We start from the raw sequence: 17,037 nt of genomic DNA on the forward strand, positions 1-17,037 counted from the left end.
ACCTGTTTTTAGCGCAAAATCGACTTGAGCGCGATCAATAAATACTGCTGCATCCTCATCCGACTTTGGAGCAAACATCAAGTCAGAGATAACGACCTCGGGTATGGGGAACAAAGCATCTAATGCTGTCAGTATTTTCATAAACTGTGTGCTAGTAAGTGCGATGTTGTCCATAATGTCTGTAAGTCCCGATTGTTTCAAAAGAGTCTCTAACTGAGACAGCGGGCACGATTGCGTCATCAATGCTCTTACGTCACCTGCTGTGAGAATTTGACCTGTCGTGGCGCGCTGGACGGCTTTCAGCCAGCTCTCTCCACCATTCTGCATGGGAGGAAGTTTCTGCAACATCAGACTGAGGTCAGAGGGGGTGAATGGTTTATAATACATTGCTTGACATCCCGACACAGGGTCCACCTTGGATATCATGGGAGCTTGGAAAGCAATCCCTCCCATAGAACGAGTGTACATGCCTCGTGGGCTCTGTGAAGCATCTGCATGTAATGAGGTGTCGATTTCAGTGTGTCGCGATGTACTCAGTGGTGAGTCTGGATGTGTATCTTTAAGGCTCTGTAACTCGCTTTTCATGTCAGTCATCTCCTTCTGCAGCTGGGACATGTATAGGTGTGTATTCACAGTCGCCATATCCTTCCGTCGTTTCCCCTCCTCTATCTCCTTCTGTCTCTCTTCAAAAATAACATCTCTAGCCTCACGGCTGCGTCTCACCTCTTCCTCTTCTTGTCTGTGTGCTTTCTCCTCTGCGTCTTTTAAGAGTGCGAGTAGCTCGTCACTAACATTCCTCGGCACTTCCTGATGTCTTGTCAACAAACTTTTAAATTTTATAGCTCCGTCTAGCAATTGTCGCGGCTCACGCCTGTATTTCATTAGTTCGTCAAATTCTTTTTGTATCATGTCGATTGAAGCAGTGACTCCTGCAGCCAGCGAGTCCGCAGCTGTCTGTCTGGTCGGATCAGAAGGTGGTCGACCCGCAGCGCCAACTCCATCCCAGTCCACTTGTAGGCTGCCTCCATAAACTGACAAGATAGGACAAACTGGTACAGATGTATCTTTAAGCATTTGTTTTACGTTTGCGTAAGGTGAGTCGGTGAAAGGGTTAATAGGCACACTTTGTCGCCCCACGGCAGACTCACAATAGGATGGCGGCGCAGAGGGCAGCTGCTTGACTCCCACACTTTCTGTCTGAGATTCTTTTCTTGACTGTTTTACAGCATAGCCCATTGCCAACAGTCTGGCATTTTTTGTCCATTTTTCAACTTTCTTTAGACTTCCTCTCACCTTCCTGCCTCTCGGAGACAACTTGTTTGTTCTTTTCACATCTTCCTCCAATTTTTCCTTTTTATTCAAACATGCTTTTTCTACTTCTTTCATCAGTCACCAAGCACGCAGCCCAAGACATCGGCGGGAACCAGCCCTTGTCACAACATTCTCTCACCCACTCTCTCAGTACATCCCTTTTTTCTTCCCTACTTTTCTCTGGCAAAGCGCCCACACACACACTACATGCACTTCTCACTTGATCACTCAGCAGCACACTACGGCCATGGTTTGGAATAACACGGGTATGAACCACTCCAACTCCCTATCGAATTCCCCATCCATCTTTATACTTTAACAACACAAAACAAATTACAAACAAGGACACGACACACAGATTACAAATAAAGACACGACACACAGATTACAAACTAAGACACGACACACAGATTACAAACTCCTCTTCTCCCCTCCTCTTTTTATTTTATTAGCGGCCTTATTTATTTAATTAACGTCACACAAATGGAGGTCAATTCTTTCCCTATCAATCTCGCCCTACCTTATGCTGTAAATTGAAATGTGTGACTCCCTTTATTCTTTTTCCCGGGAACCCCTTTTATTCGCGAACTGCAGTATTTAATATCCGTGAACTTCGTTGTCCACAAACTTCTGACTCACGAACCTCTTTATTCGCGAACCTCTTTATTCGCGAACCTCTTTATTCGCAAACCTCTTTATTCGCAAACCTCTTTATTCGCGAATCTCTGTACAAGTGAATTCTCCTGTATTCTCTTTATGATCTTATTAAATTTGAGGAATTCCTGTTTCTAAAATTCTTGACAGAACGAAACAACCCCGCCTAAAATAAGATCAGTCTTAAAATCAACTCGTCTTCCTCGAGGAATTCTAGTCTCTAGGATTCTTAACAGAACGAGACAACCTCCCTGAAGACGAGTTTTTCCTTTCCCTTTTTCCTTATTCTCTTGTACTTCACTTGTATTTGTCTTAAAATCAACTCGTCTTCCTCGAGGAATTCTAGTCTCTAGGATTCTTAACAGAACGAGACAACCTCCCTGAAGACGAGTTTTTTTTCTTTCCCTTTTTCCTTATTCACTTGTATTTCTCTTATTCTCTTATTCTCTTGTACTTCTCTTCTTTACCGGTTATTTTAGGCCTTTGGTTTAAGCCGCAAAACGAGGAATTATTACTCCTATAACTCGATAATTCAAGCGGAGTACACCCAGTAATACGTTTAAACCGGTTTAAACCGTAAAACGAGGAATTATTATTTCTAGAACTCAGAATTAGAGCGAAATACACCTAGTAATACGTTTAAACGGGGTTTCTCAATTACCAGCCCCAAACTAATTTGGTCTCAAATCAAACGTGAATCATCACATCATATCAGTCAACAGGGCAGAAAATCAATCGAGAGGATAAATGTCCCCTTACCTTATCAATTATGGCGCGCCGAAATTCTGCCTGTTGACCGACAATCAGCTCGAATCACGTCGGGGTCACCAATTGTTGGAGGATGATCAAACAGGGGGAAGCGTGTTGTTGTCGACACGGCGGGATCCCTTGACCGTTCTCCACTTCCCCAGGTCCTCCGCGTGTTCGTTTGATTCGGGCTGAGTTGATGTGCAAAAGTCAGAGGCTGGAAATGGAGAAGTTCTTGCAAGATGTTTTACTGAACGTTCAGGGCACAACACGAATCGATTCGGGCTCCTGTGAGTCTCAGATTTCATCAGGAAGCCCCGAGCAACTACAGTCACACGTACATATAGGCATAGTATGTTAATTATATTAATTTAGGGGCGGGCAGTCCTTCTCCTTATGTAAAAATCGGAAACAAAGAAAGTCAAGCAAAGTTCGATTTTGGCATTTTGACAAAGTACAGACCATATCTGTTGGTCCACAAATCTTGAGATTAGGGTTCCTCTTCGAAGGCACTTGACAGCCTTCAGGGACTTTCCCAAGGTGGGAGACGCAAAAGAAAACACTTGGGGGGCTGTTAATCACTCAAGGGGAAATAGGAGCCCAGCTTCACACTACATTCTTTGTTTTAAGTAGCGGATGTTTAGGACAGAGACCTAATAGTCAAAGTCGACCTGTCTATGATACAAAGTTTTAAGCTAAACATATAACATAGGTGATATCTTCAGTAGTGATGGGTCCATGAGGCCTCATGAGGCGTGTCGACACACTGACACACTGTGTTGATACTGTGTCACTGACCACTACCACCTGCTGGACCTTAAAAATCCAACAGCCAACCCACTTGACAGACTGAACTGACTGATTTGATGATGAAGCGTATACAATGCACGACCTCACTTTACCCGCAATTGCCATTGTTTATGTTCTTGTTTATGCTGTTTATATCGTCTATACCAGGGGGGCCCAAACTTTTTGGACCAAAGATCTACTTTTCAATCAACCAACCTCCCGGGATCGTCCCTTTTTACCTACTTTATTTTGTTTTTTAATTTTTTATTTTTTTTAAACGAGACTGATAGGATGATTAGGGTGCAGCGTACATTAACACAAAAACATACAGTATATTACCAACATGTACAAAGACACACAAATGGTTGTTTGTTTGTTTTTCTCTTCGACACTCCTCGGATCTACTTGGGACCTGTCTTAGATCTACCGGTCGATAAGGATCCACGTAATGGGCACCCCTGGTCTATACTGTTTATACTGTTCAGATTACATATTATGTCTTTTTATACAGTGTGGCTGCTATCCTTTCTTAGCTGTGTGTGTTTAACCCTCCTGTTGTCCTCATTTCCTGTACACACCCTGTGTCCTCCGGGTCAAAATGACCCATCTTCACTAAACCCCCCAAATAAGCAGCTAAATTGAATTTTAAACACCAAATGTCATATAACTTGAAGAAACAACTTGTCCTTCACCACATTATGTGTGATATAGTTCTCCCTCTTCACTTGGATTTCAATAGCCTAAGAAAAGGAAAAAAATGTGCGAAAATGAGTTTTGGATGCATTTGTATTCATTCCAATGACGAAAGTTTCTTTCTTTTTTTTCCTCCAGTAAACTATTTAGGACAATACAATACAAGACAAAAATATGAAAAATAAGATAACCCATTCAACTACTTAGCACATGTAGTGCAGTATGCAAGTGCACAGCCTTTGCAGATATATTTCTTTCACCTACAGCACACAGTATGTGTTTTACAGTCCTTCCTTTGAGGGCAGAACTGGCATTTCTTCTTCTTACTTGCCCTCGCTGGGGAAGTGGCTGTGGAAGGTGGATCATCAGGTTTCTCAGGAGCTCCTGTACGTTTTGTTCTGCATGCCTGCCTTGTTGGTTGTATGCTGCTGAGGACCATGTTATTTTGCCATTTTTTGAAAGGAAAGTCTCTCTTTCAGCTTCAGGGATTTCTTCTTGTTCTGAAGATGATTCATCATACTCTGGGTTATATTCCTCCCCATCTTCTTCTGATACATCCTCTACTTCTTCTTCTGTATCAGTTGTCTTGCTGGACAGCAGAAAAAAATCAGCTCTAGAGCCTCTTCAATGTCATAACGCACACTCATGGCGTCAGCACAGAGAGAATTTGGAGTCCTGTCATCTATAGCACCTTTATAACCCCTTGAAATCCACAAAAAAGAGTTCTGCCATCTACGAGAACTTGTGTTGTTTATGTCTGCTACTGTCTTGTTCACGTGTTCTACTAATTGATCTGAGACACAACTCATACATTCAAACATTCTATGGTGTGTAAATAACTTTGTGACCTATTTGCCTCATGGGTCATTTTGACCCGAAGACCACCTTTGTACTTTTTTTGTACAGCTTCCATGGAAATGTGAATAAAAACAACATTTCAATTTTTCTGCAGTTGGGGCCAATCTAGGAAAAGTCATAAAATTTCAAGTTAAAAAAATATCATTTAGGGGTTTTGGGGCGTTTTTAACACAGTGACGGGTCATTTTGACCCGAAGACCAGAGGAGGGTTAATGCACAGCATGTTTGCGTGCATATTTGCACTGAGGATTGAGAGGAAGAAATTTCATCTATGCTGCATGGCATACATAAAGCATATTTGACAATAAACATGACCTTGACCCTTGACAATAACATTCACATCCATGCATTCATATTGTATCATTCAATGTGTTTCAAGAATGTGAAAATCATGTGAATGAGGATGCTTGTGGGCTTTGTCTTCACAAATTTTTATTCAGAAAAATAAAATGCTCCAACGTTTTAAATTTCAGTATGTTGTGTTTCTTGCATGCTATTTCCCTTGCTGTGGAGAACGCACACACAATGGAACAAGACATGTCAAAAATCCGAGAGGCACTTGGTGAGACAAGGAGATTTTAATAAATACCTTATTCTCCAAAAGTGAGCGTGAAGCGCGTCTCAGCAGCCGATAGTCCGCTGCTCTCTGCTGTGCGCGCGTGAGTGTTGAACTACGACAGCAGATAAGGTAGCCTAGCCGATGTTATGATGGTCAGCAGACAAGGTTTACGTTTTATGTGACTTTTAATAACAACGTGGCAGAGCCATCAAACATGCAGTGTGCTCACTCACAGTCACTTCCTGGAACTCCCCCTTATAGGCGGGACCTCTCAATCAACTGGAGTATGACGTACAGTACAAACGTTCATAAAGCACTTCTCATATAATAATAGCAGTGTTGTATCCAAGGACCTAACCCTAACCCTAACCCTTGACTCCGAGGCCAAGGCCAAGGCCAAGGACTTGGAAAATTTTCCAAGGCAAGGCCAAGGCCAAGGACTTGAGAAATTTTCCGAGGCCAAGGACCAAGGACTTGCCTCCGAGGCCAAGGCCAAGGACCAAGGACTGATTTTGAGCCGAGGCCTAGCTGAGGACATGTATAAAACAATGCTATCATACCACTTGGCAGGTCTTCATGATTTGCAACACCCCTCCATCATAACCCTCCCTAACGCTTGAATGAAGTGTTTTTATTCAAAGAGTAGAACAGTCAGGGTACGTGTTATTTATACTGAGAAAAACAAAAATAAAAGCATATGATATACAGTACATTTATGAATTAATGTTTTAGTGCAGTAGTTGCTTAATATGAAGTAAATCAACACTCAACAGGCATGACATGACACGGAAGACAAGTTGAGAAATGACTTTGCATAGAAGTCAATCACTGAGTGCAGAAAAAGCGGTAATCTCTGCAGTGATAATTTTACAGTTTACCGGCAGCGAGTCCCAGGGACTCGCTGATCAGAAAAGTATGAGTCCCATTATGCATTGAGAGAGTCACAGATTTCGAATTCTGAAAGGGTCTACTTATTCAATTGCATATGATAATAACACAAACAACAACATATACATACAATGATAAACAAATGCTGCAAAAATTTAAATAATTCAGTAGCAGGCCTGAGGACTTCGGAAATTCATGGTAACCGTTTTTCGGTTCCGTCAGATTACCCAATGGGAAACCATGGTAACTAATGTTGAGTTCCGTAAACGTTCATCGTGGGAACCCATTTTTCTATTTTGACTGATATTCATAATCAAGAATTCTGACACTCAAAAGTATATTTTTCTGCTTGGCTCTCGACGAAGGCGGACGCTTTTTCGCACAGCTCCTGCCCCCACCCCGCACCCTCTCCCTGCTTGCCACTTAGTCTTTGTGCTGTCTTTGTCTAACTTTTTCCTAGCCTCCTACCGTATTTTCATCCGAAGAACTAACCATGGAATTAGTTGGCTGGTCTCTCGATGCAATCGACAAAATTTTTTCGACGGAAAGAGCAGGCAGTGGGGAGCCTGCTTGCCCTCCGGGGGCATTTGCTGCCGGATACGCCCTGGATCCATGGAGAAAGTGGAGACCGGTGTGCCTGGCAATACTGTCCGTGGAGGATGTGGAAGACATCTACATTATTGGCCTTTTGATAACAGGTATGCTGCTGTTTGGTGTTGGCAGCTTTCTGTTCTATCGCAAAATTCAACCGACGGGAGCGCCTTTTTTGGAAGTGAAGAGGCTGCCGGTAATTATGGATGGTTTGGCGCGAATGTCCAACACTCAGACTCAAGCGGGGACTGAGCTCAACCGCAATATTGTTGCGGTTCTGGAGCGACTCCGCGCGATCGACAACAACATGGAGAAGTTGGAATCCGCGCTGCGGAAAGATTTTTCGGATTCGGGCTGATCGGCGCCAGTGAAGAGATACAGACCACGGACTCAAGGCTGTCTGAAACTGTTGGCGGCCGTCCCTCCAAAAAAACAACGCTATCTGGCCTTTCCCCTGGATGGAAGTACGCATGGAATCTAGGGCCCCCACCATCACCCCCCTCCTTCTCGGCCATGGACTGATAAGCCGGGACTGTCTTCATGATGAGCAGACCTCGACGAAGCAGCTATGACCTGTACACGCATACACATACACAACTGGACAACCACACGCGCATACACATCCTTGTTATCACCGTCTTCATCGCTCCGATACTTTTCCCCCGTGACGTGGTTCGATCTGCAGAGCGCACGTGTGCCGTGCAGCTGGTCAGGACGGCCGCGTCGCGGTCACCCCCCCCCCCCCCCTTCCCATTCATCCTCCCCTTTATTACATGTTATGTCTTGTGACTTGTTGTAACTGTCATATGCTTATTTATGTGCTAGGGTCTTTTTTTTATCCTGGACTTAAATTATCCTCAGAAGAGGATAGTTCGAGCGTGGTTTTTTTTCCCCCTCTCCCTCCCCAGCGTTTTCCTTTCTGAAGTCTGATTGTAATTTCCCCATTGCGGGACAAATAAAGGATATCTTATCTTATAATGTTTCAAGGGTAAATGTTTGAAAATGATGCATTAACAATGAACATTACATCAGTAGCTGTGTACTCCAGGTTTATTCCAAAAAAATAAATGGATCAAAAACTGGTGTACTCATGTGGCATCATCAGAGTATTTTTTCCAATCTCACACTGCAAAGATTAATTTACTGGTAATCATTAATACAGGTAAGTATTGATGTGGCTTGACATCCTCTTCCCAAGACGATGCATGTGTAATCTACTATAAATTTGACGAAAGAATTTAACACACGTCATCATGAGTTCTACCAACAGTTAACATTAGCATTACTACACCTTGTGACGAATGTTTTATTCATAAAGTTACCATGCTACAACCAGTAAATTATAGAATAACCAATACTGTTTCATAATATTTTTCAGAACGATTAGCCTACAAATCTAATGACCAATTTGCCTCGTAATCGTGCCTCGCGTCGTATTTCGCTCTCGCGTTCTGTGCATACGTCACAGGTGAGTTTAGTGATACGCCCTTTGGACGATTCATACGAAAAATCTGACAAGCATTCCCATTTCTTAAATATCGTAATTAGTAGACCTTGGTGAGTTTTTTTCGCCGCCATCTCAAACTTTCATCCGGTTCAGTTTGCGGGCTAAAATAACAACCCGCATGCGCACATAATGTCATCTGTTGTGTCCCCCCCCCAACCCTAACACTGAAAACAAAACAAAACGAAAGTAAATTACACTCACACACCACATCACATCACAAACACACATACAGGCGCAGTGAAAATCGCGTGGATCACACAGTCAATTCAAGTGCGGTGACTTTTATAATTAAACTATTTTTCGGTACCGTGAAAATGAAGCCACGGTAACGACACGCTACCGGTCACGATTGTTACTGTGAAATCCTCAGGCTTGCCGTAGTTTTTTTTGTTTGTTTGTTTGTTTTGCCTGAGAAATATCCTTGCGTCCCAAAAACGCACATTGTTTGGAACTGTGCGTCCCGTGGGATAATTATGCGTCTAGAACGCGGGACGCAGAGGTAACGAGATGGCTGAATCTCTAACCATTCTCTGAGTACTACTATTATTACCACTACCACTAATACTACATTAATTTAATACCTTCAACTTCACAATAATAATAAATAATTAAATCAACCATGTTTTTTAAACTATGTATTATCAATATTCATTATTCCAAACATGAGAAAGCATTCAGCAAACATAACTGGAATCGAGCAAAAGGACTCCAAATCCCAACGGCCAAACCCGGAAGTGAAGTGCCGACATTATTGACTCCAGCTGTAATGCAAATTACTTGGTTCAAACAAACATTCTAGTGCGACCGCACAAACGTGACGACTGTGCAAAAATAACTAAATAAAAGACACCACTGTTACAGAAAGGCTTACACGCTATTTAAACTGCCGATCGCAAACGCAACAAACCGTGATTGAAACTAACTGTGATGCCGCTCTTTACACGTTTCGCTAACTGTCACCTGTTAGTGGCAGACCCGCCCCTTTTAAAGCGACAGAGTTAATCCATCAATATGGTTTTCCTTCGATGGAATGTATTCGATTCCGTAGCGATTTTTGCGGTCCTTATGCAAGGGATTCGAGGCTCTAATCCCTCATTGTGTCCGAGGACCGGCAATCCGAGGCCAAGGCCAAGGCCAAGGACTTGACTCCCGAGGCCAAGGACCAAGGACTTGACTACAAGGCCAAGGCCAAGGACCAAGGACCGCCCCTCGGTCCTCGAGCCGGTCCTCGAGGCCAAGGACCGGCTCGAGGAACACACCTCTGATTCTTTGGCATTCGACTCAGCATGATTTAGATTTGTTCTCTGTTTTACTGTTTGGTGCTTTCTACCGCCTTTATTACCGATTTGTCTTACTGTTTATTGTGCATTTTAAATTGCTCCATGTACAGCACTTTGTATGCAGCGATGGCTGTTTGAAAGTGCTCTCTATAAATACAGTTGACTTGACTTGACTTGATATGACAGCCGACACGACGCTCGAAGTCAAACATTTTTCTGATAATCTGTGTGTTTTCCGTTTTGCCCAAATATATATTTTTATTCGAGCGAGGGTGAGGTCTGGCTTGTTTCGGCAGGCGGCATCAGGTCGCCATGACCACAGACGTCAGGGCGACAGGCCTATAGTCGTTCAGTTCCGATGTTGCCGATTTCTTGGGAACTGGGATGATGGTAGATTGTTTGAAGCAGGATGGGACCTCACACAGCTCCAGGGATCTGTTGAAGATTTGTGTGAAGACTGGAGCCAGCTGGTCAGCGCAGACTTTCAGGCAGGAGGGGGACAATTTGTCGGGCCCCGCAGCTTTCTAGATCTTCTGCTGCTTGAAGAGCCGTCTCACGTCCTGTTCGTGGATCTGTAGTGGAGAAAAAGAGGGTGGGGTGGGGGCGGGGGGGTAGGTAGAGTGGTTTCTGGAAGAGGTGGGTGTGTGTGATAAATGGGGGTGACCTTTTCAAATCGGCAGAAAAACATGTTTAGTTCATTAGCAAGACCCTTATTGTTCACTGTTTGGGGGGGGGGGGGGGGCATTCTATAGTTAGTGATTGCTTTCAGGCCCTTCCATACAGATGCAGAGTCGTTAGCAGAGAACTGGTTTTTCAGGCTCTCTGCATAGCTTCTCTTAGCGATGTTAATTTCCTTTGTCAATTGGTTTCGGGCGTGTTTGTACAGTGCCCGATCTCCACTTCTAAATGCGGCCTCTTTCTCTTTCCTGAGTTGCCTGAGTTTGGGAGTAAACCATGGCTTGTTATTGTTGAAGGAGCGGAAGGACTTCGTTGGTACACACATGTCCTCACAGAAACTGATGTATGATGTTACAGTGTCTGTATATTCGTCCAGTGTGCCCGTTGAAGTTTCAAAGACGCCCCAATCGAGACTAATAAAGGTTTTCTTATCTTATCTTATCAGTGCAGTCTAAGCATTCTTGTAGAGCTAGCTTTGCTTCATCTGTCCATTTTTTCACAGTCTTAACAACCGGTTTAACACATTTGAGTTTCTGTCTGTATGTAGGTATTAAGTGGATTAAATTGTGGTCAGAAAGACCCAATGCTGCACGGGCGACCGATCGGTATGAACTTTTGATTGTTGTATAGCAGTGGTCTAGAATGTTGCCTTCTCTGGTGAAACAGTCGATGTGCTGCTTATATCTGGGAAGTGCACGGTTAAGATGTGCTCTATTAAAATCGCCCAAAATTATCAGGGGTGACTCTGGGTATTTTAGTTCGAGTTTGTTTACTTGTTCGGCTAGCGTTTGTATCGCCGTGTTAGCGTTAGCTTGTGGCGCAATATAAACACCGACTAGTAAAAAGGAGGTGAACTCACGTGGCGAGTAGAATGGCTTGCAGTTTAAAGACAGCGACTCCAGGTCCGGGCTGCAGTGTGCGTCGAGCTTCGTGACATCAGTGCACCATTCTTTGTTGATATAGAAGCAAATCCCGCCACCTTTCGATTTCCCTGATAGCTCCGTGTCGCGGTCGGCTCGGAGAAGGCGGAAGCCGGGTAGATGTATCGCGGAATCCGGGTGGCAGTCACTGAGCCAGGTTTCAGTGAAGCAGAGCGCAGCAGAACGTGCAAAGGTTTTGTTGGTCTTTGTGAGGAGAAGAAGTTCATCCATCTTGTTTGGCAGAGATCGTAGATTAGCAAGATGGATCGATGGGAGCGGGGTTCGAAATCCGCGCTGCCGGAGCTTGACGAGCACGCCGGCTCTCTTCCCCCTCCTCCAGCGGCGTTTCCATGCTCCGTACAGCGCAGCCGCTCCGCTCGCGATTAGCTCCGAAAAACCTTGTGGATTTTCGTGTGCTGGTGAAAAAAGACCGAGCGTAGACTCCCCAATGCGCAGCAACTTTTCCCTCGTGTAAGTAAGCCGCTCAGGGTCGCCAAAAACTAACGAAAATGACAAAAACAGGGATAATACTAAGGAGCGTGTGACCGAGGCTGCCATACCTGTCGGCGCCCAATGATGAGTCGACTCCGCCTGGACTGTGTCACGCAGCCTGGACTGTGTCAATGCAATCCAGGCTGCGCCGACGCAGTTCACGTGTTGATCACGTGATCTCATGAAGCAGCACACGCACCGACACGTGGATTGCTCTGTGAGCCCGACGCATGCGTCAATGCATCGGTGTCGCTGGACCCATCACTAGTTGCTGGCCAGTCTGAATCTCTCGAACCTGCGTATCCATCATTCCCAATCTTGAGGCTTTGAGACGTTGAATGCTTCAGGTGGTTGTATGGAGAACGTAGCGTTCGGAGGAACGTTGCCATTCGTCGGTAGCTGGGGAGGTAGTTGTTGCTGCGGCACTGCTGTGGCTACGCCGTTGCCGTCTTCTGACATCCCGTCTCTTGCGACTTTTTTTTTCAACTCCCAGCTTCAAAAGTTGCTCTTTGTGCTCTTTTTACCACTGCCCAACTTCTGACACCATGTTGTAGTGTGGGTAAGATGCAGTCGGTTTCAAGCAAGCAACAGTTTATTACCAACCTAGCTCTAGCAGTAGTCGCATACGCATCTCTTCAGCCCTCATAAGCTAACATCGGGTCAGGCGTACATCCTGTTAGGTCGCTTTCAGAGTAAAAGCATCACAGATATTACCACAGAAAAAAGGGAACTAAATACAAGCAAACTGATGAGACAACAAGGAACAGGTGGACAAAACACAAGGGACTAACAGAGCTGATTGTTAACAAAAGGGACTCGGATGACGAGAACAGGTGGGGAAAAAAACAAACAAGGAAGACGAAAAAGGCACATGAGGAAACAAAACCAAATACAGAATCATGAGGTGCGCAAACATCCACTTTTTCCAACTCTGGAGCCTCAGAGTGGGCGTTTCTTTATTCTGCCGGGGCGGTACGGGGTGGCTCCCTCAATCTTATACAACTGAGGACACAATCGTTTTCTTGGATTGCGCAGAAGTGGTGCTTCGAAAACCAGACTCAGATGAGATAGAATGTTGATGAGTGATGGGTGAATGGAGGAAAACGCCACTTTGGTGAGGACTTAGCATCTTAATAAGGCTAAAAGCTCAAAAAGTTGATTTTGCATGATACAGCCATATAGCAATAAAATATATCACAATGAAATAAAATGACCACCCTCCAAATATGGGTTGCACTAAAAATTAGCACCAAACACCCATAGAAACAACGTAATTCTAAATATGACAATTTTGACTACCTGTATATTGAAACTGTATGCCATGATGACAATGAAGTAAGTCTTACAATAAAATTTGAATATAATACAATAGAAGTTCAGCAGCAGAAATCCATTATTCAGTGTTCGTAAGGCTTTAAAATGAAGTGACATCTTCAATTTCTCCTGTTGTCTCTCTTTGCTAATTTCATTGTTGTTGTTTTTCACCTCATTCAAGCCAGTGTCTTTCAAGTGACATATTAGGCAGCCAAAGATCATTCATTCATTCCGTGCACACTGAATTGTATTTTAATTCACAATGACCAACTAAGCGTGTCTCTTGGTTTTGCTAATTCTTACTGTAAGACCAACCGCATGGAGAAAAGTAACACCATCCAATGGACTAATGAGAGCAATCACTGTGACAGGGAGCACATCGGGGAATGCTCTAAATCACAGGTGTCAAACTCAGGTCCTGGAGGGCCGCTGTCCTGCATGTTTTCTAAGTCTCCCTGTTGCGACACACCTGATTCAAATGAACAGGTTCAATGTCAGGCTTGCGCAGAGCTTGCTGATTTGAATCAGGTGGTGTTGTAACAGGGAGACTTGGAAAACATGCAGGGCAGCAGCCCTCCAGGACCTGAGTTTGACACCTATGCTCTAAATGGAAGAGGGAGAAGAATGTGGTTTCATTCGTCTGTCCATTATCTGAACAACTCATCCTCACAAGGGTAACGTGTTTTTTGGAGCCTATCCCAGCTGATTAATATTAGGCAGTAGCCTTCTCCGTCTTCCTCATATTTTTTTTCCCCACCCTGAACTTGTTGCCAACCAATCACATGTTTTTGTGGAGATAATACGAGTTCTCCATATTTGCCATAGAACTGTTAGCACAGATTTGGAGTAGATTGCTGGAGAGTTTTGCACAATGGCAGTGTAATGTTAGTTTTTTATAAAATAGTCCCGTCATGACTGTGATGGAGGGCTAAAAACAGAAGTAGTTCTCATTCTTTCAATGTGTTTAATTTTTTACAGCAGAAGCAGTATTTAGCCGCTTCTGGATCAATTTCACTGAGGGGGCCAGGGTGGGGCCAGGGGTTTTGATGGAGGGGCACATTCAACCCAGAGCTAAAAAGACAGATTCTAAATGTTTTTTGACTTTATATTTCATCAAACTTTGAAAGCATTGTAGTCATAACATGACAGTGATGAGAAAAAAATAGTATTAGGAGGGCTAAAATGTCTGTCACGTTGCACGGTGGTGGTGGACCCCAAAAAGCAGGCAGGAGGGAGGAGCAGGGTGAACTTGACGAATTATATTTAATAAAACAGAGAAAACTGAATCCAAAACAAACATAGTCCAAAGTAGCAAACAAAAATCACAACTGAAGATAAAACATAGCTGTGACCAAAACATGACCGAAACAAACCTGACAGCAGAAAACAAACGGCAACAAACAAACATGACAGTAGCCAAGAGCAAACAGCAACAATGACCCGACCATAAGTGCTCGGGCTGGGAGTTCTTTTAAAGCCACTAATTATCCAATGACCAACAGGTGTGCAGCTGCAGGGAAAAGCCCCACAGTGCCACCTGTTGGTCACAAACCGAAACATGACAGTACCCCTCCCTCAAGGGATGGATCCCAAACGTCCCAAAGTTGTCCAAAGTCTTGCCTCGCCGGGGAACGAGAGCAAAAGCGATGATGACCTTCGCCTCCCCGGAGAACAGGAACAAGAAGCGACGGCAACCCTTTGGCTGGGTGTGGCCTGACGTGGACGGAGCTCGACGTAGCGGGGGACATGGGACAGCCGGACGTGAACAGGGGCTCGGCCAGACGTGGGCGTGGACGTGGCATGGCTCGTCGTGGACGTGAATGTGACTCATCTCGAACAGACACGTGACGAGGCTCGGCTCAATGTGGACGCGGACGGGGCTCGGCCTACCGTAGACGTGGCTTGACGAGATGAAAACATGGAACAGCCGTATAACCTGCGCTGCCTGAAGGGGGAACATGGGACAGCTGCATCACCCGCGCTGCCTGAAGGGGGGACATGGGACAGCCGCATCACCAGATGAAATTTCTCCCTCTCAATCCTCAGTGCATATATGCATGCAAACATGCTGTGCATTAAACACACACAGCTCAGAAAGGATAGCAGCTACACTGTATAAAAAAGACATGTAATCTGAACAGTATAGACAATATAAATAATATAAACAGCATTAACAACAACATAAACAATGGCACTTGTGGCTATTGTGGGTAGAGTGAGGTAGTGCATTGTATACACTTCATCATCAAATCAGTCTGTTCAGTCTGTCAAGTGGGTTGGCTGCAGGGATTTTGAATGTCCAGCAGGTGGCAGTGGTCAGCGACACAGTATCAGCACAGTATCAACACAGTATGTCATTGTGTCGACCCGCCTCATGAGGCCTCATGGACCCATCACTAGCCGTGACCAAAACATGACCGAAACAAACCTGACAGCAGCAAACAAACGGCAAAAACAAACATGACAGTAGCCAAGAGCAAACAGCAACAATGACCCGACCATGAGTGCTCGGGCTGGGAGTCCTTTTAAAGCCACTAATTATCCAACGACCAACAGGTGTGCAGCTGCAGGGAAAAGCCCCACAGTGCCACCTGTTGGTCACAAACCGAAACATGACAGTCTGCAAGTCCACACCTAGTCCATCTGTTGAGAATATTCAAGCCAGGGGTGGATATGGTACCAGCCTGCCTTGAAGCTTCTTCTCCTTCCTTCTCCTGTCCCCCATCAGGGTCCTGGGAAACTGTTTTAGGTCTGGCTGCATTGGCGGGTCCTCTTTACATCTCCTGATGTCTGTGGACAAAGACAAACCATCCATCCATCTTCTACCGCTTATCTGGGGCCGGGTCGCGGGGGCAACAGCTTTAGCAGGGAAGCCCAGACTTCCCTCTGCCTAGCTACTTCTTCCAGCTCTCCCCGGGGGATCCCGAGGCGTTCCCAGGCCAGCTGGGTGACATAGTCTCTCCAGCGTGTCCTGGGTCTTCCTCGGGGTCTCCTCCCGGTGGGACATGCCCGGAACACCTCACCAGGGAGGCGTTCAGGAGGCATCCGAATCAGATGCCCAGTCCACCTCATCTGGCTCCTCTCGATGTGGAGGAGAAGCGGCTCGACTCTGAGCCCCTCCCGGATTACCGAGCTTCTCACCTTATCTCTAAGGGAGAGCCCGGACACCCTGCGGAGAAAACTCATTTTGGCCGCTTGTAGCCGGGATCTCGTTCTTTCGGTCACGACCCATAGCTCGTGACCATAGATGAGGGTTGGAACGTAGATCGACCGGTAAATTGAGAGCTTCGCCCTTTGGCTCAGCTCCTTCTTCACCACGACAGACCGATACAACGTCCGCATCACAGCAGATGCTGCACCGATCCGCCTGTCGATCTCTCGCTCTCTCCTGCCCTCACTCGTGAACAAGACCCCAAGATACTTAAACTCCTCCACTTGAGGCAAGATCTCCCCCCCCCGACCCGGAGGGGGCACTCCACACTTTTCCGACTGAGGACCATGGTTTCAGATTTGGAGGTGCCGATTTTCATCACAACCGCTTCACACTCGGCTGCGAAACGCTCCAGTGAGAGTTGGAGAGCCCTGTTTGAAGGAGCCAACAGCACCACATCATCTGCAAAAAGCAGGGATGCAATACTGAGGCCACCAAAACGGACCCCCTCAACGCTTCCGCTGCGCCGAGAAATTCTGTCCATAAAGGTTATGAACAGAATCGGCGACAAAGGGCAGCCTTGGCGGAGTCCTACCCTCACTGGA

General features: G+C 45.3%; 1 long non-coding RNA gene across 1 annotated transcript; it reads left to right on the plus strand.

Annotated features, from left to right (window-relative positions):
- The first annotated feature begins 213 nt into the window (after positions 1-213).
- Positions 214-1,025, plus strand: LOC147203266 (uncharacterized). Its single transcript, XR_015101245.1, has 3 exons — positions 214-357; positions 591-621; positions 921-1,025. It is a non-coding gene; the product is annotated as an uncharacterized LOC147203266 (long non-coding RNA).
- The last annotated feature ends 16,012 nt before the right edge of the window (positions 1,026-17,037 follow it).

The sequence above is a fragment of the Hippocampus guttulatus genome, chromosome 6 (genome assembly GCF_054856545.1).
Source record: "Hippocampus guttulatus isolate MCC_2025c chromosome 6, RoL_Hgut_1.0, whole genome shotgun sequence".
In the NCBI taxonomy this organism is placed as follows: domain Eukaryota; kingdom Metazoa; phylum Chordata; class Actinopteri; order Syngnathiformes; family Syngnathidae; genus Hippocampus; species Hippocampus guttulatus.